This window comes from Ailuropoda melanoleuca, chromosome 1 (assembly GCF_002007445.2).
Source record: "Ailuropoda melanoleuca isolate Jingjing chromosome 1, ASM200744v2, whole genome shotgun sequence".
NCBI lineage: Eukaryota > Metazoa > Chordata > Mammalia > Carnivora > Ursidae > Ailuropoda > Ailuropoda melanoleuca.
In genome coordinates, this window is record NC_048218.1 from 148,166,983 (window position 1) to 148,192,455 (window position 25,473).

The window sequence follows — 25,473 nt, forward strand, 5'->3', positions numbered from 1 at the left end:
TAGCTGCTCCCAAACTGACCACACCATGAGCTTAAATAGATCCCGGAGCTTGATCATTTCCCACTGTAGAGTACAGAAACTCTGGGCAAAGATGCTTGGGGGCACAGACTATAAAATGATAGAATTAGTTAAAAGGAGTGATTTTCTATCTTCCTTTGAGAGGAATAAGGAGACACAAAAAGGAAAACTCAAGTTCCAGCTTTGCACAATAGCAGTATTGTAGCCAATGAGATTTATCTGAGGCATGATTATTGCTAATTGAAAACCCAAGTTCCAGAGGGAAGAAATGGGAGAATGTGAAGAGAAAGCTGTTTCAAAGCATCTGAGATCCTCATTGCAAGTCCCCACTGGTTTACCAGTTGCTCAGGCCAGGAAGGCTTCCTCAACTGGGATGCTAAGAGGCATCTGTCTCCACCCTTTTCTTCTGAAGGGGAAGGAGATTAATATGGGTATGAACTTTCACATAAGGATTCATTCAACACATATTTGGTGAGCACTTATTATGTGTCAGGACTAGTGCTAGGCACTGTGGCATCTATAAAGGAATAAGACTTTTAGCAATGTGTCAGTAAATACTTATGAATGAATGCACTTAGGAATAAGGACCCTCTAGTCTCTTAGAGAAGACAGACAAATTAGCAACTATATTATAATACAATGGGAAAAATACAACAATAAAACTAAGAGTGCAGAACAGAGGTAGCACAGGTAAGGGATTGATTAATGCTGGGGGTGGTGTAGGGCAGGAAGGTATGTTGATGTCATTAAAGCCCCAAATACTGGCCCCCAATATTCCCACCCTTTGCCCTTTAACTTTGTAGGCTCCTCCCACTCCGACTTGGAGCTTGGCATGTGACTTGCTTTGGCCAGTGAGATGTTAACAAATGTGATGAAACTGGAAGCTTGAAAAAAAAATGCCAGCATGTTTCCACTTTCTTGCTTCTCTGAGATGGCCATGAGAATATGCCCAGGAAACCTGAGAGCATGCCTGAGCTGGGCAGCAGAAAGGCTGTGAGAGTCTTGTGCAAGCAAGAGACACACGAAGGAGAGCCCAGTTGTCCCAATAGATCAGCCCTTGGCCAGTTGACCCACAGACATGTGAGGGAGGCCACCCATGATGAGCAGAAGCCCTCCCTACCCTGTAGCTGACCACATACTCATGATTGAGTCTAGCAGAGACCAGAACTGCCCTGCTAACCCACAGACTTGTGAGCAATACGAAATGCTTATTGTCTTAAGATATTGAATGTTAGAGTTGCTTATTTCACAGCATTATTGTGGTCACAGATAACTGATATAAATGATAAACAGGTAGACAATAAAGGCTTCTGAGATGGGGGGGGGATATCTGAGCAAGAATAGTTAGGAGTAAACAATAAATACAAGGTATCCACAAGACTGGCCTGCTAATGGGGAGGTTCGAGATCTTCTAATTAAACGTAAATTAATTTTTTTTCAGGGCTATGGATTTCGCTTTTCCCTTTATGTAGATATGCTTTTATCTTGTAAGAAACCTTACTTCACTTGTTTATAACACAAAGCTCATGAATTATTTATACATTGAAATGTGCCTTAATTTATTTTGTTTAAATTTTGTAAAGTCATTTTAGAAACCTAGAAGAAGACTTCAACACTTGACCCAGTGAGTTCTGAAAGGCCATATGCTTTGTGTGTCAACAATGATTATTAAAATACTTAATGCACTGCTGAGTTTCCAAATGTTGAGTCCTTTCCCTGCCAAACAAGAGGATGTTACACTGTTGGGCATTTTGAATATGGTAAAGTTCATTTAATATTTTGTGCTCCATGCCTACTCTCTAAAACACACTTCCAGTCTGCAGCCCGAGGACAAAGCACTGAGGACACAGTCAAGCATAGGCCACCATCAAGAGTCTAATTTCATATGCCTCCAGATGCACTTAAGTGAAAAATGTTTTGATCATTATTCCTTTCAATCCCAGATAAATTATATTCAATTACATAAACACCGTGAGGAGCTCCTGTGGTTTTCAAGGTTCTTTAAAAATATCTTCAGTCAAATAAATGTACCCTTTGTTTATTTCTTAGTTTTATTTCTGTTACCCCACCTTTCTCCTCTTATTCTCTAAGCTCTAGGAAATGATCACGCATATTAAACTCCCTTTATTGTGAGTCCTGCCTTTCCCAGACTGCAGAAATTCAATTTACCAGAGAAGGAAGCAATATCTTCAGTGCCAAAACTACAGGGCCTTTCTCTGTACTTATTTCTCCTAACCTGAAATTCTACCTCTTAGCCCCAACTTGAACTACATATGGTGAAGTCAAAGCTATTCATCCTCTTATTTCAATCTGACTTCCCCATCCAGTGGGAAAGGTCTTCATATTACTCCACAACCAAATAATTTGCAAATGGTTTTTAAATTTTTTTGTTAAATGTTTCCTTTCCTTCAAAAACAAAATAAAGCAAAACTACAATCCTACTCTTACTTTTACATTTTCTTCCAGGAAATGGCTCTGCCTCCCACCATCCATCCATCCATCCATCCATCCATCCATCCATCCATCCATCCAATCATTTAGCAAATATTCACTGAGTAATTTCTACATGCTGGTAGTAGTGAGTAAAACAGTGGTGGTCTCTGCCCTCATGGAGCTGACAGTCCAGTGGGCATTTTCATATCAGTAAGGGCATAATATCAAACTGAATAAAGAAAAGCCGCACTGCCCCACAAGAATGATTTACCAAGGAATCTGACCAAGAGAATATTCTCTAAGAAAGCGGTGCTCAAATTCTATTCAGAGGAACGGGACATGATTAACTATGCAAGAAAAGAATACCCTAGCAGAGATGCAAAAGCCCTGGGGTGAGGGCAATAAGGCAGGGTCCCTGAAAGCCAGTGTAGCTGGGTTGCTAAAGCAAGCAGAAGGATGGTAGGAGAGGAGGCAAGACAGGTGGGCTGGGGCACATCCTAAACAGGAGTCCTTGGAGGCATATGCTCAGGATTTTAGTTTTTATCCTAAAAGCTACAGAAAAACATTGGAGTCCTTTAAGCATGGAAGAGACTGAATTTTATTTTCAGTTTGCAAAGTCTACTCATTATAGTGTGAAGATGGACTGGAGGAAGGAGATGAGTGTAGATGAGGATGGATCTATGGTAGCTTTAGACTTGGGTAGTGATAGTGATATAGGGGGAAAAAAGTGCTCTGATTCCAGAGATATTTAGGAGGTAAAACAGGCAGGACCTAGTGAGGGATTAGATGTTGGGGGCTGTGGAGGATGACTCCTATGGATCTAACCACTCCAAAACCAGTATCACCATCTAACTTGCCTTTCCACCAGAGGTTTCTACTTATATCAACTTCTCACGGACACCTTACACCACGTCAAAATTCTTGGCTTCTTTCCCAACCAGCTCTCGATACTCCTCCCTCATTAAAACTGATTTGTTCATCATATTTTCCTCTGAGGCAGCAATCTTACATCTAGGGAAAATTTTTAAGATCAGAGAATATACCAATTATTTCTTTTGGCTTTCAGTAAGATGCCACAATAGAAAGTCTAGCCCATCTGAAGTCACTCGGAGAACAAAAGGTCAGATATTTGGCTTCATTAAAAGGAGATCATTTTTGCTGGCCAATGAACCGAGACCTCTTAAGGGTCAGAGAACCAAACACCTTCCTGAATCACTTTACTGTATCACTTGATTGCATCATATACTTAGCCATTGGTGGCAGGAGCAATTCTGACACTACCGTGCATGGAAGTATGTGTAAGAGACTGTGAGCACCATGCATGTGTGTAGGCAGCCAACTGTTGACTTAGGAGCGATCTTTTTTTTTTTAATCTTCCCTCAACAAAATCCTCACTCCATTCTGAAAAACCTTCCTTCTTTTTATTCTAATCATGTGGTTTAAATGGGAGCTGGTATATCCTTTCATAGGGCATTTCTCCACGCCCATTGACTGGCCCAGGGATGGCCATCTTAACCCAAGTTAAGTCAATCATAACACATCACGGTTGCCTGATTCAGGGAAAGGCATCTGATTCAAGCTGGATGAATCAGAGCCCTTTTTAAAGGATTTTTGAACTTGGAACGAGAGTTTCATATCAATGGAATAATACAATGTAGTCTAGTCTTTTTGTGGCTGGATTCTTTCACTCAGCATAATCCCTTTGAGATCAGTGTTGTTGCATATATTAGCACTGTGTTCTTTCTTATTTCTGAGTAGTATTTAATTGCATGGATACAGTGTAATTTGTATACTCATTTTGGTTTGGCTATTTTGAATAAAACTGCTATAAACATTTGAGCACAAGTCTTTGTATGGACATGTTTTTCACTTCTCTTGGGCTAGGAGTAGGAAATTTGGTCTTTCAGTAACTGTGTATTTAATTTTATAAAAAATTGCCAAATTGTTTTCCAAAGTAACTATATCATTTTGTGTTCCCGCCAACAATGAATCCAAGTCCCATTTGTTCCATATCTTCATTAACACTTGGTATTTTCAGTCTTTTAAGTTCTAGCCATTCTAATGGATGTGTAGTCACAGTCATTATGATTTTAATTTGCATTTCTCTAGTGACTAAAGATGCTGAAATTCTTTTTATGTCTTATTTGCCACTTGCATAGCTTTAGTAATGTGCTTATTCAACTCTTTTAACTTTTCTAAAAATTAGGTTTGTCTTTTTATTACTGAGTTATGAGTTCTTTATATGTTCTAAGTATAAATCCATTATCAGACATAAGCTCGAAAATATCTTCTTCAAACCTTTAACTTGCTTTTCATTTTTTTCTTTCATTTTTGGTCTTCTCAAGTTTTTTTAAAAAGTTGCTTTTATTGAAGTATAATAGATATAAAATATCCTATTAGTTTGAGGTGTACATCAGAGTGATTCAGTATTTTTATACACTACAAAATGATTCCTACAATAAGCCTTTCATTTGCTTAGTAGTGCCTTTTGAAAAGTTTTTAATTTTGATTATATCTAATTGTTTTTATATTTTTTGGTTTTTGTGTCTTACCAAACCATTCCCTAACTTAACATCATAAAGATATTTTTCCTGTGTTTTTTTCTGGAAATTTTATACTCTTAGCCATTATATTTAGATCTATGATCCATTTCAAGTTAACTTCTGTAGCTGGTGTGAGGTAGGGGTGTTGGTTCATTTTGTTTTCCCCAGAAGTAGATATCCAACTGTTCCAGCACCATTTGTTGAAAAATTATCCAATTGCCCATTATATTGTCTGTACATTTTTGGCAAAAATCAACGAGCCATTGTTAAGTGCGGATCAATTTCTGGGCTTTCTCTTGTATTATTTTGATCTATATATCTATCCTCATACCAACACAACACTGTTTTGATTACTGTAGTTTAAAATGAGTCTTTAGGGGCGCCTGGGTGGCACGGCGGTTAAAGCGTCTGCCTTTGACTCAGGGCGTGATCCCGGCGTTATGGGATCGAGCCCCACATCAGGCTCCTCTGCTGTGAGCCTGCTTCTTCCTCTCCCACTCCCCCTGCTTGTGTTCCCTCTCTCGCTGGCTGTCTCTATCTCTGTTGCATAAATAAATAAAATAAAAAAATTTTTAAAAAATAAAATAAAATAAAATAAAATGAGTCTTTAAGTCAGGTAGTGTAAGTCCTGTGACATTTTCTTTTTTCTTTTTGTTTTGGTTATTCCAAGTTCTTCATGTTTCTATACATATATTTGGGACAGCTTCTCCATTTCTTCAAAAAAGCCTTCTTGATATTGATAAGATTGCATTGAAGTTACAGATTTACTTGGAATTGACATCTTAACAATATCTTCAGGCTGCAGAAAATGGCGTATCTTTCCATTTATTGGGTCTTTTAAAATTTTCCTAGCATTTTGTTTGACTGATGTTAGTGTACAGGCTTTGACATTTTGTTAAATTTATTGCAAAATATTTCATATTTTTTGATGCTATAAAAATATAAAGTTCCAATTGCTCACTAAAAATATGATTAATTTTTATAATCTGACCTTGTATCCTATGATTTTTAAATTTAATTATTAGTTTTAAAAGCTTTTTTTGGAGATTCATTAGGATTTTCTCTCTAGATAGATAGATTGAGTTATGGATTCACGTACATATATCATGTTATCTAAGATTATAGGCAGCTTTCCTTCTTCCTTTGCCAATTTATATGTCTTTATTTACTTTTCTTGCCTTATTGTACTAGTTTTGATAATGCTGAATAGAAGCTGGTGTGAGCAAACATACTTGCCTTGCTCCTGATCTTGGGGCGGGGTGGGGGGGAAGTGTTTAAGTCTTTCATAATTAAGTGTGATATTAGCTGTACATTTTTCATATATGCCCATTGACAGATTGAAGATATTCTCTTCTATTTTTAGTTTGTTGAAAATTTTTATCAGAAATGGATATTGGATTTTATCAAATGCTTTTTCTGGTTCCACTGAAATGATCATATAGTGTGGTTTTGGTCTTTTCACATAAGCAGATTATGTTTACTGAATTTATTTTATTTTTTTTAAAAGATTTTATTTGTTTATTTGACAGAGATAGAGACAGCCAGCGAGAGAGGGAACACAAGCAGGGGGAGTGGGAGAGGAAGAAGCAGGCTCACAGCAGAGAAGCCTGATGTGGGGCTCGATCCCAAAATGCCGGGGTCACGCCCTGAGCCGAAGGCAGACGCTTTACCACTGTGCCACCCAGGTGCCCCTGTGTTTACTGATTTTAAATTGATCTCCATTCCTTGGATTATCATATTTCGTCAAGATTATATTAATTTCTGATAAAAGTCCTTGTTTTGACATCTGTTTTGTCTAAATTAATATAGCCACTTGAGAATTCTTTTGATTAGGATTTGCAGGTGATATATTAATCTTTTTACTTTAAAAAAAAAAACCTTTTTTTTCTTTTACCTTTATATTTAAAGTGCGCCCTGAGACTAGACCTAGCTTAGTCTTCTTTATTTTTAATCCAATCTCTAACTCATTTTTATCCATTTTATCTAATAGAGAATGATGAGAGACTTACAAAATATTATAAATAACACAAAATAGCATTAGTCTGGTGTTAAAGTGAATCTATTTGGCTTCCGAATAATCCCAATTTTTTCTAAGTCCTTAAAACCATTTATATTGCAATTAGATCTAAATTTGATGAAGAATCAGAGTGAAATTTACTATATAGAATTTTTGAGTTTTTAGTATTCTCTTTTACAAATAGGATAATTCTTGCTTATTGTGTAATTTCTGCCGTCTCTGATTTCTCAAAGCTTACTAGCAGTATTTCTGGACTTGGATACATGAGTTCTTTCTGTGCCATATCCATGTAAGTGTATTTAAATACATTTAATATGTATTAGCCACTTTTATAGACTGAGCTGCAAGTTTTCCTTAAGAGTGACTTTCTATCCTTTCCAGTTTTAATACCACTTCCCTGAATGGCAATGAAAATACAATAGAAGTTTAATAGTTCTGCTTTCTTTGCTTTCATTATTAACATTAAATTATCCAAAAACATATTTTCTAGTTCTGTCCACAGTAAAGGTAAAAAATAATGGCTAACTTAGAAGTAATGAGCATTCTTAGCAACCAGACCATGGTCTCTAACTACTATGTCTCTCTCTCTCTCTCTTTTTTTTTTTTCAAGATTTTATTTATTTGAGAGAGAGAGCAAGAGAGAGAGAGAGCACAAGCAGGGGGAACAGCAAGCAGAGGGAGAGGGAGAAACAGGTTCCCCGCAGAGCAGGGAGCTCGATGCAGGACTCTATCCCAGGACCTTGGGATCATGACCTGAGCCGAAGGAAGACGCTTAACCAATTGAGCCACCCAGGTGCCCCTATCATGTCTCTCTTAAAATAACCAGGGATCCTTGTCAGAATGGCTGATTCTAGGGCCAGGGCAGGAAATATATAAGATGATCCTGAAATATTTTGTTGTATAAGACAGCAAGTTAGATCACTACCAGGAACATGTCAAAAGGACCCAAGAGCCAACCTGAAGAGACTCTCACTAGCCAAACTTAAGACAATTTGAACATCAATAAAGTATTATCGGCAACAATGAAAACCCATCAAACATATTAAAATCTATGAGTTCATAATGATACTTAAAAAGAAGGAAATGAACAAACTAACTGAAAACCAAAAGACCTCATTGGGCACCTGTTGAAAATGCCAAGTGAACCAACTCAATATTTTGACAAAGGACCAAACATTTATACTACCTTTCCTGTCCAACTATGCTGTAGCAGGATGACCTGATAGTTGATGAGGGAAAAGTTACTCATTGTTGAACCATTCAAATTTATTAACAAAGAAGGGATATGTAATACATTAAACCACCTGTTCCCAATCGTGGACCTATCTCCACACTCACAACAGTACTGTTGTTACTAGAATGTTTCATAAACCTCAAAGCAGTCCAGGTTTTAGCTCTACTTGGTGCCATTCTTGCTTCTTGAATTCCTTCTATCCTCCAAAGAAAAATTAAGCCCCTATAGTTCTGGGTGCTGCAGAGAAACAGGGAATAAAGCAACATCTCTGTTTTCATGATGGCTACATTCTAGTGGGTGAAGTGGAACAATAAACAACTAAAGTAAATTTATGTTTTATTAGGTGGTGAAAATGAAACAGCATAGGAAAGATAGATTTTCAGGGTTTAGGAGGAGTAGTGGAGGATTCTGTTTAAAGTGGAATGGTCTGGGAAAAGCTTTCTGAGAAGGTGATCTTGGAGCAGAGACCTAGGGGAAGCAAATCATGAAGATAACAGGGAAAAGAGCACTCAGAGCAGAAAGAATGGGTAGTGGAAAAGCCCTGAGGCTGGAGCATGCTTGGCTTGTTCAAGAACTATAATCATTGTCTTTAGTTATACGCTTTTCACATTTGGTTTACATGCCTTATTAAAATGTAAGTTAATTAACAAATAGATAAAATGATATTCTTAATCAACCGGTGGGTGATTTCGAAAGTTCCATATTTTAAAAATCGACATATGATAGTATGAATAGTTTTAATAACTATGTTTCCATAGTTTCTAGAGAAAACTCATTTTATATACATTATTTCCTTTATGCTTTTGTAATGAATCTAGTCCACTGGAATTGAATGATATTTAGATGTACGTATAAAATTTACACATTCCTACTACCCCACTACATACACAAACATACGCAAACACATGCGCGCATGCACACACATCGTAGTTTGGGATTTTCCCTCAAGACAGCAAGAAAAACCCCCCATAAAACTTATACTCTATAATGCAGGAAACAAACACTTTCACACTTAGCAGCAGCATTCTAACACTGTACTTCAGAGAATTACTACTAAATACCAGGAGAAAGATAGTGAAGAATGAGAGAGAGAGAGAGAGAAAAAGAGAGATTTTAGAACAAGTCCAGAGAAAGAGGTATGTTCCACTGATACAAGGAAATAGAGGGCCCAGGTAGTTTAAGATGGCGTTGGAGAAAGCACTTCCACAGCCTGGGAGACATAAGAGAGAAGGGATCAATTCCTAGTCTTGCCAGACTCAGCACCACAGCTAATGAACCAGGTGGGGCAGGAGTGAGACCTGGAAAAAATGTGCGGGTGTGGTGGCAAACTAGGGAGGGGAATGGAATGGGTTGTCCAAGCTGATTCTCAACCTAATTCAAGGAGGGTGGGGAGTACGTTGATTTGAGAGAGAGGGAAGTTGCAGTCAAACAAAGAAACGAAGAAAAAGGAGAGGAAAAAGAGAGAAGAATCTCCACAAGTTTAATAGTGTGGCTATGATGGTTACTTATCAGGGTTTTGCCAAAACAAGGAAGATATGTGTCATTTTACTTCATTTCCTCCTAAACACGCATTCTGAACTTAAATAATTCAGCAATAATAAATACACAATGATAATTCTGAGGTTTTTCAGCTATGTCACTGCTGAGTTTATAGACTGAATTGAATCTTTCAGCTAGCATTCCCTTTAGATGAATGAAAACTGTTTATTCAAGACAAGAGTTTTGGATCCATCTGTGTAATCAAGACAAGGCACACATACAGCTGACATAATCTCAATTCATTTACACAAGCATGTAGGCAACCTTCATTCAGACGCTCATTTTCAGATACTAAAGGAAATCACTCCAAATTTCTTCCCTACTCTGGGCTTTAGAAGTTCAGGTTTATAACATGCTCAGATCATGAATGCAAAGTCCACTAGGAGAGTGGAACACACCAAAGAAAGTGTCAGGCTAATGTTCTAGGAATGTATAAAATATTGCAATGGATGAATACTTTAATCAAATAATAATCTCAATGATAATTCAGGGAAGTGGGGGACCATCCCACAGGCCACTATCTTTTGAGTTTCCAGGTAAGAAAGTTTTAACTTTCCTTTTTTACTCTTAATCATGTGTTCCAAACTGGGTGAGGAGAAGGAAGAAAAGTGCACCCTCAAGGAGGTCAGTGTTTTATAACTGTTTCATACTGCAGTTCCTCACGATAGGTAACATTATCCTCATTGGTAGAGAAGAGAAAATGGAGGCACAACACAATTTGCCTAAAACCAACCAGCAGGTAAGTAGAAAGGCCAGCACCTTGCCTGGGTTGGATGCTCTCTCCTCTTGGGTGACATACAAACCCTGCACGCATACCCTGCAGCCTGCCTTTGGCCCATCCCACATCACCTCCCAGGCACCATATGCTCTAGGCATACTGAGTTTCCCTTCTCCAGCCACACCATGCCAAACTTCCTTCCACACTTCTGCACAATTCCTTTGCCTGGAAAGCCCTCCCCTAATGGTCCACATGGTAACTCTCACTCAACCTTTAAGTTTCTGCTCAAGCGTTTTCTCCTCTGAGAAACTTTTCCTGTAAGGCTCCTCAACTAAGTTAGCAGTTTTTCCTCTCTGCAGTCACTTTGCAAACACCCTTATGACACAGAACTGTGGTGTGTGCTCCCTGCTCCCATGTATGCCCAGCTACCCTCTGGATTATTAAGCTTCATGAGGGTGAAAGCCACATAATACTTAATTTCATGAGGCTATGGCTATATGCCTCCAGGTAGCCAGTATGCAAACGAAGAGAGGATACCTGAATGAGTGAACAAATTAGGCCGTGTTTTCCCGCTACATAATAGCACTCTTCAAGAAAAGCACAGCATGCTCTGTTTGCTGAATTACTGTTAGATTTTCCCAGACCCTATCCTTCTTCCCCACCAGTACACCATTTACTGAGTAGGTGAAATACACACATGCATGTACTCTCATTTGATTTTTGCAATACTCCCACACTGTAATTTTGTTTCTATTTCACAGAGAAGGAAACTGGGTTTCAGAACCATTAGGTAACTTGCCCAAGCCAACCTGACCAGCAGGGGAGGGCAGGATGTGTTAATTTCACCGAATCACTTTGCTTTCCCAATTGTAGCAAATCTCAAACCAGTGGAGCAACTGTATATTACCCAAAATGGAGATATCGGCACTTCATCTATTACTCTTTCCCTTCGTGACCTGTCACTCATTACATTAAAACGTTCTAATATGTTGACAGTTTACGATCCTGGCTTCTTGTTCTAAAATTCATACCATTATGCACTATGCAATATATCTACCCATGTAGGATCAAAGAGTAAAATGTAATCTGTTTTCAAGCCCTTGGCGGAAACACAGTTAAAATTATTCACAACCATGTAGTTTATAATATGCAGATACATTCCAGATTAATTTAGCTAGCTATCACACTGTCCCAACGTCCTTAATGTTTGCTCAGCTGGTGGACTTCCCCCCCACCTTTTCTGTTTTTAACTTAAGAAAGCAATGCTGTCATCAGAAAATGTAACTGACTGGTTTCGCTTCCTCTTTCAGGTCATTATGGAAGTATTAACTCAGGTCACAAGACTGAGCTCAGGGCAACTGCTTTATCAATTTCTTTCTTATCTGAGAAGCACACATTTCAGGATACTAAAGGCTACAATACTGTCCTTTTTTTCCATTGGTATTTCTTGTACTTTATTGTGGTTTAAAAAATACGTCATTTTTCTTTTTCTTTTTATTCCTTTTTGAACATTTATTCATGTTTATGCACCCTGTGAAAGGTTGGGGAACTTGCTTGTGTCTCTTGGCTGCCCAAGCTAAACCTGTTTGTCCTTTATATTGATGGTCATTAACTGTAAGTAATCATAAATCACAAACACAAATCAACTGATAAATTAACAGGTGAACTGACTGGCTAAAAATTATCTTGTTTGAGATGTTGTATTTATTTACTCTGCAGTGGGTCCTGAATAGAGCGAACAGGGAAAAGCTCAGGCCTCTCCCTTTATGGGTTCATTTTGCTATCCTTGACTTCCAAAGTTAGTGGATCTGGATGTTCAAGAGTATCTAAAAAAGACTGAAACATGAACAATGCCTTCACTGGTTGCCCAAACACTGAGGCTGAATCCAGACTCTGTAACTTACACACCATCCCCTCATGATCTGGCCCTGGACCACTTCACTTTCATTTTTGGCCTCTCTCTGTCTTTCATCCTTTTCTCCCAGTGCAATCTCCCAAATCATAAAGGCATTGCATCTTCTTCCTTTGCACATGTTATTCCCATTGATACCGTATTTCTCCTCCTTTGTTGTCCCTGAGTTTTGAAAACTCAGCTTGTGCTACCTCTTCCAGGAAGCACGCTTCAATCCCTAAGTCTGATTTCAGGTGCTCCTCTTCTGGGCCCTTACACCACTTTGTTATATGCCTCTATTACCTCACACTTAACACACTGCACATTGTTACTTTATTTTTATTGTTATTATTTTTTGTTTGAGAGAGAGAGCACATGAGGGGCAGAGAGAGGGGGAGAGAGAGAATCTCAAGCAGACTCCATGCCAATGAAGAGCCTAATGCAGGGCTCGACACAGGGCTCAATCTCATGACTCTGAGATCATGACCTGAGCCGAAATCAAGAATCAGACACTTAACCAACTAAGCCACCCAGGGCGCTCCTAGTCATTGTTACTTTAATTGTCTGTCTTCTATTATATCCTCCAGGGAGCTTGTGGCAGGGGCCATATCTTATTTCATCATTCCAATATTGACAGTAAGAACTAAAAATTCTAGCTTTTAACCTGGTGCCTAGGAATACACACCATCACTTTGGGTCTACTGCTTCTATTTTTATAGTCGACTTTGATAGATGGACATTCTGTCACTTGATGTCTTTTTGTTTTAGAAGATACTGTCACAGTAATTGTATGCCAATAAGGAAGCTGTTCCAACTCCTCAATTTCCCATTAGTCTAAATCTTTAAAACATTTTCTGTGTACAGATTCAACATATTTCTGTAACATTGCTGTGCTCCTTCCTGCTGGAAATCAACTCGTTTCAATTTGCTCTACATCAGCTGTTCTGGAAAATGTGGGTTTTGTGTTCTCTGTACACACCCAACCTATTAACGTTTTGTATCAGTGATAATTTCTTTTGTCATTTTAGGCCTGGGAACATTTCAAATTTTCGGTACGATGACCAAGTGCTGTTGTGACTGAGGCTGTGTTATCTACCAAAATCCATTTGCCATTCTGTATTTTCCAGACTCCCCTGAAAATAGATGTAACCATGAGACAAAGTTCTTTCCAATGGAATGTGAACAGAAGTAACATACACCATTTCCAGGCTTGGCCCACAAAGACTTTCTACACATGTTCTTGCATGCTCTGTTTCCTTTCAGGATAACTGGGATGTCCACATTGAGGGAACACTGAGAAGCATGTTTTAAAGATTACAAAGCTGCTGTCAGCCTGGGTTTCTGAATAACTTCTTGGAAGAGAGCCATTTCATCAACCTGGACACCTGCCCAGGACTATTTGGTGAGCAAAAACAACAAAACAATATAACACCGCTGTTGGTTTAAGCCATGGGATTATGGAATTTTGGGTGCCTCTCTGTAACACAGCCTAACCTAGACTATTCTACCTAATACAGGGATTAAGAAGAGTTAAATGACAAGATGCTAGACATAATGTTGGAAGTAGGCTGAAGTCTAACACTTCCATAGACAATTACCAGCTATCCAAAGTTTTGATATTTCCATTACTCTTTTGATCATCAACAAGAATATGGTTAATAATATCAGGTGATTACTAAGGTGTTCAAAAATTCATTTTAATGCTACTGAATTTTAAAAGAAATGTACAGCAATAGTGCAGAAGATAAGTATGGTGGGGTGAATCTGAAAAGAGTGAAATGGCTGAAAAATTCTTTGGTGGGTTTTTTTTGTTTTGTTTTGTTGTTTAATCATTAGAACTGAGAAGTCCTACATGACTCTCTGGTGAACTTCTGATGCTCTTAGCCCAAGTTCCCCAAACTTCCAAATGCTAATTATACTTTTCTTGGAAAGGGAGAAAGTCATTTTTTATATTTTTGCATATAAGAGGTTTCTCGATATTTAGGGCTGGAAGATACATGCTTGAAATGTTGGGTAAATCAGAAAGTTGAAGATATAAACAAACAAGACACCATCAGTACAACAGTCCTTTTCTTCTTAAAGTGCTTCTAAATAATTACCACTAAAACTCATGTGCTTTCTTTCATATATGCTCTATGCCTCTATTCCTCCCTTTTATCTCCTCAGACTATTTTGTGTTTTTGTTACTGTTTTGTTAAGGTATAGATTATATTAAAGTACATTAAAGTATAGCTCAGTATGCTTTAAAATATGTTTATACTGTATACCTAGCCACTACCTGGATCAATATATAGAACATTTTCAGCATTCCAGTAGACTCCTTTGTGTTTCACTTCACCAATATCTCCTAAAAAATAGAACCACTATTCTATATATTCTGACCTCTATCACCACTGATTCATTTTGTCTGATTTTGAACCTCCTATCAATGAAATCATATATTACATACTCTGTGATGTGTGGTTTCTTTCACTCAACACTATGTTCATGAGGTTCATCCAGATTACTGCCCTGTAGTAACAGTTAATTATTTTTCATTGCTGTATAGTATCCTATTGAATTAATTTATCCATGCTATTTTTTTTAAAGATTTTATTTATTTCTTTGACAGAGAGAGAGAGACAGCCAGTGAGAGAGGGAACACAAGCAGGGGGAGTGGGAGAGGAAGAAGCAGGCTCTCAGTGGAGGAGCCTGATGTGGGGCTCGATCCCAGGACTCTGGGATCACGCCCTGAGCCAAAAGCAGACGCTCAACGACTGAGCCACCCAGGCGCCCCATACCCATGCTATTGTTGACGGACAACTGGTTGTTCTGACTTGGGGGCTATTAAAAATAATGCCACTATGAACATTTTAGTACATGCATTTTATATGAAAGCTCATTTTCCTTGGATATATCCCTAGAAGTATATATTTTTAGTAGATAATGCCAAACAGTTTTCCAAAGTAGCTCTTTCAGTTTTCACTCCTACCAGCAATGTACAATAGTTTCAGATGCTCCATACCTCACATCATTTGTGATGGTCAGTCTCATTTAATTTTAGCTACTTGGTAGGTTTTAATTATCATTCCCTTATGGCTAATAATGTGAATACCTTTGCATATTCATATTGGCAATTTTGAGATCTTCTTTTGTCAGGTGTCTGTTCATATATTTTCCCAATTTTTTAACTAGGTGGTCAATATTTTTCTTTTGTAGGACTTCTTTAGATGTTCTGAATACAAGTTCCTTGTTGAATATATATACTGCAAATATCTTCTTCCACTATAGCTTATCTTTCCTCAGTGTTCTTTTAATGAACAGACTTTCTTAATTTTGATAAGGTGCAATTAATTATTTTCTTTTATGGTTAGTGCTTTTTGTGTCCTGTTTAAGAATTCTTTGTCCCAAGGTCATTCAGATATTCACCTATGTTTTGTCCTGAAAGGTTTATCGTTTTACCTTTGGACTTTAAGTCTATGATCTATCTCTCAATTTTTGTGTATGATATGAAATAAAAGTCAAGTTCATTCTTTTCCATATGGATATTCAATTGACCCAGCATCATTTATCAAAAAGACTATTATTTCTTCCAATGAATCACAGTAATGCTCTTGACATAAATCAGGTAACTTCATGTGTGTCTTTGCTTATGGACTACTAGTCTGTTTCACTGGTCCACTGGATTATTCATTAGACAGTGCCACACTATCTTAATTACTGTAGCTTTCTAGTAAGTCTTAATATCTAGGAATGTAAGTCCTCCAGCTTTGTTCTTATTTTTTAAAGATCACCTTGGGTATTCCATGTCCTTTGTATTTCTATATAAGTTCATAATTATCCTGTGAGCTTCCCATTGGGTTGGGATTGATGTTGCATTTAACCTACAGATCAATTTGGAGAGTACTGACATCTTAACAAAATGGAGTCTTCGAATCCATAAACGTGGTATGGATTGAAGGCTCATTTTCTCCCTTAAGTCTGCTTTAATTTTTCTAAGCAATGTTTTGTAGTTTTGGTATAGATGTCTTGCATGTCTTTGGTTATATGTATTCTTAGGTACCTATCATTTTCAGTTTTTAAATGTGGCTAAGAAAATAAGCCAGTGCTTAATTTAAAAATGTGAGGCATTACAAGTATTTGCATCATCTTCCTTAAAAGATAAAAGCAACACAACCCCCATACAAAATAAATGTACAATATAGATACAGTGAAAACTATCTAGAAGATTATCTGAATGGTAAAGTCTTCTTACTAAGAGTTGAACATATCTGAGCATATATTATTACTGGAACAATGTTCTTTGAACCTACTTCTCTATTATGTAATTAAAGTTACCACTAGTTATTTTCACAGCTTATGGTAGAAAAACATAATGTTCCAGTTAATTTCATTTCTTTGTATTATTCTCACCATCATTCCTTTCTGGGCTTTTCCACATCCCACAACTCTGCCAGAAAAACTCCTGTCCTCCCCTTTTCCTTTTATTAGGCTACTAAGTATGCACTCACAGTCTTCAGCTTAAAACATATTAACTCTGAAAAGCCTATCCTGATCCACAGGACAGAATTAAGCATTTCTACTATGTTCCCCAACAAAATCCTTTAGACCCTCTATCATAGCACTACACTTTTGATGGCTTGATTAATGTCTGTCTCCCCTAATACACTATGAATTCTAAGATGGCAGGGGCAGTGATGGCCTTATTCACAATTTTACCTCCAGAGCCTTGCACAGTACTTGGCATGTTTTAATTACTCAATAAATACTTGACGGATTTACTATGAAATTTAAGCAGAGCAGAAGGGATTCTTTTCCTCTATGAAAACCAGAGTTAGTAGAGATCAACCACCGGGCTGTCCCAAAGTGAAATCAGTTAAAAGGATGCCCAGTATTTCTGGAATCCTGATGGTTGTCTTAAGGGTGCTGTGCTATATTTCTTCCTAATTTTTATTGTTGATAAAATATAAACAAAAATGAATTAAAAGATTATTTTGAATGAAGACCATTCTTCTAGACTAGCCACCAGATCTAACCTTCAGGATTTATCCTATTTTTGAAACTGTTTCATTAAAAAAAAAATTTATTTTTGTAGGATATGTTATAGCTTTCTATTTCACTTTTGTGTGACATAGATCTTTTGGAAAGGAAACCCACTGTCACCCCAAGGTTGGCAATGTAAATGAGAAGCTCCACACAAGGAAATTATATGCCGAGGTGGCGTATTCCTGAACTTGCTGCCTCCATCACCAGTGCCTTCAGGGCACAGCTCCCCATTAACAACACCGGATGTGCAGGGACTTGCAATGACATTTCCCTAATTTTCCACTGCACAATCAGACTAGACCCTCTAACCACAACTTTCCTAGAGACTTGAGAATAATAAACGGGAAACAGAGACAAGAGAAGGAACTTACATTAAGCAAACTGACTTACAAGATTGAGTTTGCTTTTTTCAGCTCTTGGTCTCCTGTGGGGAAGGAGATCAGCTTAGCAACCATCAAGTAGAGACTGACACCAAAATTTCCCTGCATTCCTAAAAATCTTTATCCAAGAAAGTGAAGGCTATATCTTGTCTGGTAAACATCATTCTGAACACCTTCTTCCCCAAATCTTTATTCCTGTAAAGGCTACTTGTATTCCTGTGTCATCTATGGTCCTGGCCTACATAGCTGGAACAGAGCAGCCATATCAGAAGCCAATCCAATCCAATAAGGCATAGGCACATACCGATGGTGTGTGTGTTGGGGGTGGGGTTTGTAGAGGGTGGCAGTTTTGGTACAATTTCATGGAATCAGTCAACAAGCAGTTATTAAAAGCTCTAGCAGTGTAGTGGAGTGGAAAGGGCATCCAATCCAGGGCTAGAAGGTCTGAGTTCTATGCATGGATCAGAAACGTCCTAGCTTTGTAATACTGAGCACGTTATTTAACTTTTCTGAGTTTCTGCCATTAGATTTGGAAAACAAGCATGAGATAAACAAGAGAGAGAATGTATATCAAAAGCTTTTTTAAAAATTGTAATACTTAAGGCTATTATTAGGAGTTAAATGCAAGGTCCTGTGGTTAGCACAATTATGCCTCCATGTAAGGGTATTTGTGAGGGTAAAATGGGATAGAAACTGTTTTAAATGATGCATAAGGTATGACCCCGACTCAAGGAAATTTCAAATGGCTAAGAAGATGAGATGTGAGCAAAAACGGTAAGGACACTGCCTCCACTCCAGCTGTTCCTTTTATCAATAAGATGCAACATGCTCAATGTCGAAGGGGCTCCACTCTTTACTCTGAAATAATAGCTGAATTCATATCATGGTTTGCTTTGTTAAGAAGTGATACAGAGCAGAAGAAAGGAAATTTGCTTTAATCATGATCGTTGGGGAATATATCACAATATAAAAATCACAAAATAGCTTTCTTCCCAGGATACTTACAAATAATTCCTTCAGAATACATGTTGGTTTGGAGAAATAATTCATATATACCTCATAACCTACTGTGTGTTAAAAACCTATTGTGTTAAACATATACCCAGGAGTACAGAGAAGATAAAGTTAACTCACAGGGACAGGGGAAAGATCTATAAACCATCTTTAACATTACTTAGAACTAATTATTTTTAAGATACAAAAGAAAATGAAAAAAGATAAATGAAAAGAGTTCTATGCTTCTTTGGTTAAAAAAATAGAAAAAAGTCAATTCAAATTTAAACAATACTATGAGACAGGTAAAAGTGGTATTTAAAATAAAACTCAATTTTAACTCTGATCTTTTAAGAATTATAACTGAATATATGAATGTGCCTAACGTATAAAGTGCAGAGCAGACTTAGAGAACTTTAAATCAAATGATCTATCATTCATCCATTTACTCTCTGATGAATGATTGTGCTTATGTAGTGGTTCTCAAAATGTGCTTCCTGGATCAACAACATCGACATCACCTGGGAGCTTGTTAGAAGTCTAATTCTCAGGCCCCACCCCAGACCTACTAAGTCAGAAAGTAGGATGGGGCTCAGTACAAGTTTTAACAAGCCCCCCAGTTGATTGCATTGCATGCTAAGGTCTGAGAACCAGCGTCCTGGAGTGAAAAGGTTAAGAGCATGCTCTTTGAAGTCAGAGAAATTTGGATTCAAATATTTGTACCCAGACGTACTGTCTCTGTGACCTGGAACAAGTCATTTAACCCAAACCTTAGTTTCCAAATTAGTAAACAGAGACACTGCACTTTTCAGGGCGTTTGTTAGGATTAAATAAAGAAATATATTCAGATGTGGTCTATAGTGTCTATACATCATACACACAGTGCTTAGTGCCTAACAAGCGCTCAGTAACTGATGTCTGTTATTTTTCCAGGCATGGAAGACCCTGCGTTCTATGCTGCAGGAAACACTGCGTTCATCAGACTTGGTTTCTTTCTTTAGGGACCTCAGTCTGGAAGAGGAGGTATACTAGCAAATAAATAATCATGATACAAAATAGAAAGTGTTAGGTGGCAAGAGAATGGTATATAAAGTGCCCTGAGAAACTGAAAGAGTGGAGGAAGCAACATACGAATGGTTTTTTTTTTTTTTTTAAAGAAGTTTTTGGATAAGCACAGATGAAGGGAAGCACGTTCCAGATGAAAGGAAAAAGGGAGGGAATCATGGGATACACAGTTTGGCCAAAGGGGTAACAGAAGGGTGACCATATAATTTATTGTCCACACAGGGGCACTTTGGAAGTGAAAGAAGCATCATTAACAAGACAACAGATTTAAAGGGGACCATGCATATGGTCACACTGGAGAATAGGCTGTTGGGAATGAATACTTGAAAAAGGGACCGAGAGTAGGATGGATTTGTGCAGCATAGCATCCCCAACAACAGGTCTAGGGCTTTGTTTTTTACATCACAGGAGCTACTACAGGGCCTGAGCAGGGAAGTGACCTCACTTGGGGTAGTAGGTACTTGAGAAGATTGGTTTGGCAGTGCTGTATAGGCTGCTACGAAAATGGAGAGGAGGGAATAGAGGAGAGGGAGATTTCCAGAAAAGATGAGATTTTGAAACCAAATACATGTGTCAGACAAGGAGAGGGAGAAGTTGAACCTGAAGTTAGTATTTCAAGCCTATGTCAACAAAAACAAGGAGGTCAGGAGAAGAGGCAGGTCAGGGAGGAAGTACCATGAATTCCCTTTCAGATACAGATGTGTTCAGTTTGATGGGCTCTGTTACATTCAACACGTGACTGGGTTCCAAAGTGCCACTGAGTGGGGAAATACGACAACTAGTTATAATTGAGTTCTTACTCCACTAATGTGCTCCCCATTGCTCAAAAGACAAGCCATTCAGTATCTTGATAGAGCTATTATAGGCTCGCTATTTTGTTGTATTTCTTATCTAATGAACACTTAAAATTGGGCAACAATGAATGTTTCCATTGTGCTTAGCATGGATCACACTCTAAGTACTTTACAAATATTATAGATTTAACCTTCATAAGAATCTCATGGGGTTAATATGATTAATATTTTTTTAAAGATTTTATTTATTTGAGAGAGAGAGAGCACATGTGCACACACAAGCAGGGGGAGGGGCAGAGGAAGAGGGAGAAGCAGATTCCCCACTGAGCAGGAAGCCTGACCATGACCTGAGCTGTAGGCAGATGCTTAACCGACTGAGCCACCCAGGCGCCCCTGTATGATTAATATTATCATTTCCATTTTTTGGATGAAGACAGCAAGGCACAGAGAAGTTGAGACACCTGCCTAAGATTATGCTACTATAAAGAGGTAGAGCCCTTAACTGAACCAAGGAGCACCTGGTTGCAGACACGCCTCACCGTGGCACCTGGAGGTTCCGATACTACAGACATCCTAAAGGAACCTGATGGAATTGGGATTGGAAACTATTATCTAAAAGTTTCCTGGCATGCTGTGTTATTTATATGAAAAAATACATATTTTCGAGGTATTATTTCCAGTTATAATTATCAAACTGCTTTCACATGTGTGAAATAAATAGTATACTTAATTTTTATAGTACTTTTGAGGAATACACATATAAGATATTATTTAGAAAACCCCTGTCACAATTTCATGACACATAGTGACACATTTATCTGGTGGAAGCCTCATCATTTCTACTCCAGAAATCTCTCATCTCTTTCCTCCTTTCCATTCTTGCAGCACACACAGAACTCCCCCAAAACTACTCTTCCATAGTCACTTGGGAACCTTCATAATGGCAAAACTTCATAATGTTAGATACCAAGTCACAGAGTCAAGATTCAAACATGAACCACTGTTACAGCACCTTCCAAATAAAAGATGACCTTTCAGGACCACCTTTATTGTTACTCTTTTTAATAGTAAGTGTGGTAGCCCAGAAGGGAGTTTTGGTAGAAGTTCAGGGATTACAAATAAAGGTGACAAGTTGTGGATAGACCTTTAAAACAATTTTGGGAGTGAAGAATTTTTTTTTTTAAATTTGGGAATACCAGCTGTTGGCAATCTAAGGGGGTCAGAGCAGGGAAGGCCCCAAGAAGAGGAAGGGAGAGTCTTTTAGGCTGTGGATCATCAGAGTAGGAAAGAAGGCAGCATTCAGGGCAGAACTCAGGGGATTGAAGCTTATGGTTTTGGCAGGAGCATCCACTGCATTCCACCTCTCGATGATGCAAGAAGAGGGCAAGATTCCTCTGGAGAGGCCAAGGGACTAAGCTGAAGTGTTAGAACAGCAGAGGCAGAAGCCACGCTTCCTAGTGAATCAGTCTTGATAACTGAGTACAAGGGAGAAACAAAACAAACCAAGACAGGAGCAAAACAGGGAGGCATCCTCTTTGAGGAAGTCTTTATCTGATTTAGATGCCACCCTCCTGAACTTTGACAATACCCAGTGCTCACCTCAATCACAGCACCTGCTTAGATTATACGCATTTGCTTCCACGTTTTTCTCTGCCACAAACCACTGAGTCCCTGGAGAACTGGGATCTGTATTACCTGACTATATCCCAACACAGCCCAGAGCCTTACTCAAAGCAGGTGCCCTGAGTAAAATACCTGTGAATGAATAGAATGAACGAATGAAGGAATGAAATGAGGGAGAGCTTTGATTAACTGGAGTTATTATACCAGAGGGAGGCTTATAACTCATTTAGTCCAATCCTATTGTTTGACAGATGATGTGAGACCCAAAGAGGTTAATGGCCCCACAGGGGGGTTTAGTGCTAGAGTTGGACTGGGCACCCAGAATACACGGGCCATCCTTTCTCCTCCTCACCGTGCCAGGAGCGTGAAGACAGCTCCCACAGTCATTCTAATGTTTGTTGGCTGGTTGTTGGGAATGCAGAATACATTTTCCCATGGAGACAGGTTTTTTCTTCCTTTTTTTTTTTTTTTTTTTTAAATGGTGGTTCGGTTCCCAGGCCAGGCCACAAAAGCCTATTTACCCCATAGCTGAGCTCAACTATAAAACCAGCGGTAGCTCTGAGGCCTCACTGAACCCCTAGCTCAGAGCCTGCAGTCTGGGGGGCAGGTGGGCAGCTGGCTCTGCAGGGGGGAGGGCAGAGCTCCCTTGAGCAGACCAGGAGCGTGGGGCGGGGGCTGGGCAGGGGGGCTGGGCAGGGGGCCCGGGCAGCAGCTGCAGGAGGCTAGGCAGCCTCTGAATGCCTTGGTGGTTCTTAAGTGGATTGTTTGTAAGTTGGGAACTGTCTGTACTTAGAAAGGCGGATTTCAAGAGGTAGGGGATCCTATTTCACTTGAAGGCCCACGGTAATGAGGGTTCTTTATTCGTAATGAAGTAGCCACTAATTGGAGGGACGGGCTCAGGAGGCCTGTTGGAATTTTGTACTCCTGGACCAGAACTGAGTAATATTATGCAGTAGCCTGGCAACCCCTTACTTCTGTATAAAATTCATATAAAAATCTACCATGAAGTGACTGTCTGACATTCACTGTGTTTATTATTAATAATGATAATAACAGAGTGGCTTATACACAGCACTAAAGCTGAGAAAGTGAATGAATTCTCAGTTTCATCAAAAAATTTTTTTTCCTCAGCCAGATTAGGAACATTTGGAAAATCCTTACTTTCAGAGTGGGCTGAAAGCTTTCATATTTACCCTGAGGAGGCATGGCTCCAGGTTTTAGGGGCTCATCCAAGAGATGATCTCTTTCCTTCCTCCACCTCCTCAGAGGCAGAAATATTCCATAAACTCATAAATGTTGTAAAACCAAATGTACAAAAAAAAAACACAAAAACCCAAGTGTACAAAAAATCCCCAGTGTTAATGGAAATGAAAAAATTACAGTAGGTGAATCTATTATAATAAGGTAATACAGTTAGCCTCTCTGGACTTAATGAAATGTGGTCAACTACACTGGAACATTCTGGTGCCCCCTGGAGGATTCTAAAACCTAACAGAACAGGTTATTTAGTACCTTTCTTTAGATGTCAGAAAATCCTACAGAAGCAGTGTGTTTCTTCTTCAAAGCTCAAATCCACTTAACCTGACTCAATCACATGCAGAGGAAAAGAGCAGGAACTAAATCTAACATTTAAAATCTTTTACCCACCATAAGTTTACTGTTAGAATGTAAGTTTTTGGATCACTGACAGAATCTATTTTTGGTTTACAATGTTTATAAACCCAGCAGTGCAAAGTTCACAGTTACATGTGCAATCTCTCAATTTTTCTGGGCTGAGTGTTTAGTGAACAAGGAAGTTTGCTTCTGTGAACCTTGCTTTGTCTTGCACAGACATTCTGGAAAGTTAAACATTTAGCTTCTAAAATTTTACTGCCCTGACATTCCTCAGAGACATGACTCCAGTATGATGATGACTAAATGGCCATCAGAGTTGTTTATTCCATAGTCACAGAACAGTTAGCAGATGTGAGGAACCACTCTCTGACTCCAGTAAGCTCCAATCATAATAAACTTCAATAATCTAATATGATTATAGCTTTCCATCTGCTCCCCCCCTCAATTTATACAAGAATGACTGAAATCACTTTCTTTGTGCATAATGCGACTGATACCATTCCAGCCTTAGATCACCACATCTAAAAGACACAGAGCAGGTTTCACTAAGTTTGTAAAGACTAGTATTGGTACATTATTGTAACTATTAGTATAATATTTACTATATATATTATATGTAGAACTAATATAAATTTCTACTGCTGCCATTTTTTTTCAGCATCATTCCATCATATACTGAATGCTTAATTTTTTTTTTTTAAAGATTTTATTTATTTTTTGACAGAGACAGCCAGTGAGAGAGGGAACACAAGCAGGGGGAGTGGGAGAGGAAGAAGCAGGCTCCTAGCAGAGGAGCCTGACGTGGGGCTCGATCCCAGAATGCTGGGATCACGCCCTGAGCCGAAGGCAGACACTTAACGACTGCGCCACCCAGGCGCCCCTGAATGCTTAATTTCTTAATTTGGATACCATTATTATTATAAAAGAGCATACTAAAGTTTAAACCATGAAGTCATCAGACATAACTTCAGACTTTGAGAAAAGCTGCAAGAATTCTTCATATTCCTGGATATCCTTCACCCAGATTCCCAAAGTTTCAACATTTACTATGTTTGTCTTTTTTCTAAGTATACACATTTATTTTTTTTTCCTGATTTTTTTTTTAAGATTCATTTATTTATTTTAGAGAGAGAGAGAGAGAGAGAACGCACTAGTGAGCGAGCAGGTAGGGGGAGGAGCAGAGGGGGAGAATCTTCAAGCAGACTCCCTGCTGAGTGTAGAGCCTGATGCAGGGCTCTGTGTGGGGCTTGACCTCATGACTCATGAGATCATGACCTGAGCTGAAACCAAAAGCCGGATGCTTAACCCACTGAACCACCCAGGTGCCCCTTTTCTGATCTTTTTAAGAATAGGTTGTGGATATGATGCTGCTTCATTCTTAAATATTTCAATGTGTATTTCCTAAAAACAAGGAATCCTCTTACATAAACAGTATAATTACAAAAAAAATATTGAAATACTATCTAATCCATAAAACCTTACTGAGATGTTATCAGTTGTCCCAATAACATCTTTTATAGCAAAAGAAATTCTAAAAGCATGCATTGCATTTCGTTGTTGGGATTTTTCAGTCTCCTTTAATCTGG

General features: G+C 38.5%; 1 protein-coding gene and 1 pseudogene across 20 annotated transcripts in view; one reads left to right on the forward strand and one right to left on the reverse strand.

Annotated features, from left to right (window-relative positions):
• Positions 1–25,473, reverse strand: part of ICA1 (islet cell autoantigen 1) — a 137,954-nt gene that overhangs the window by 42,364 nt on the left and 70,117 nt on the right. The window lies entirely within an intron of this gene.
• On the forward strand, positions 198–315 carry LOC117795629 (annotated as a pseudogene).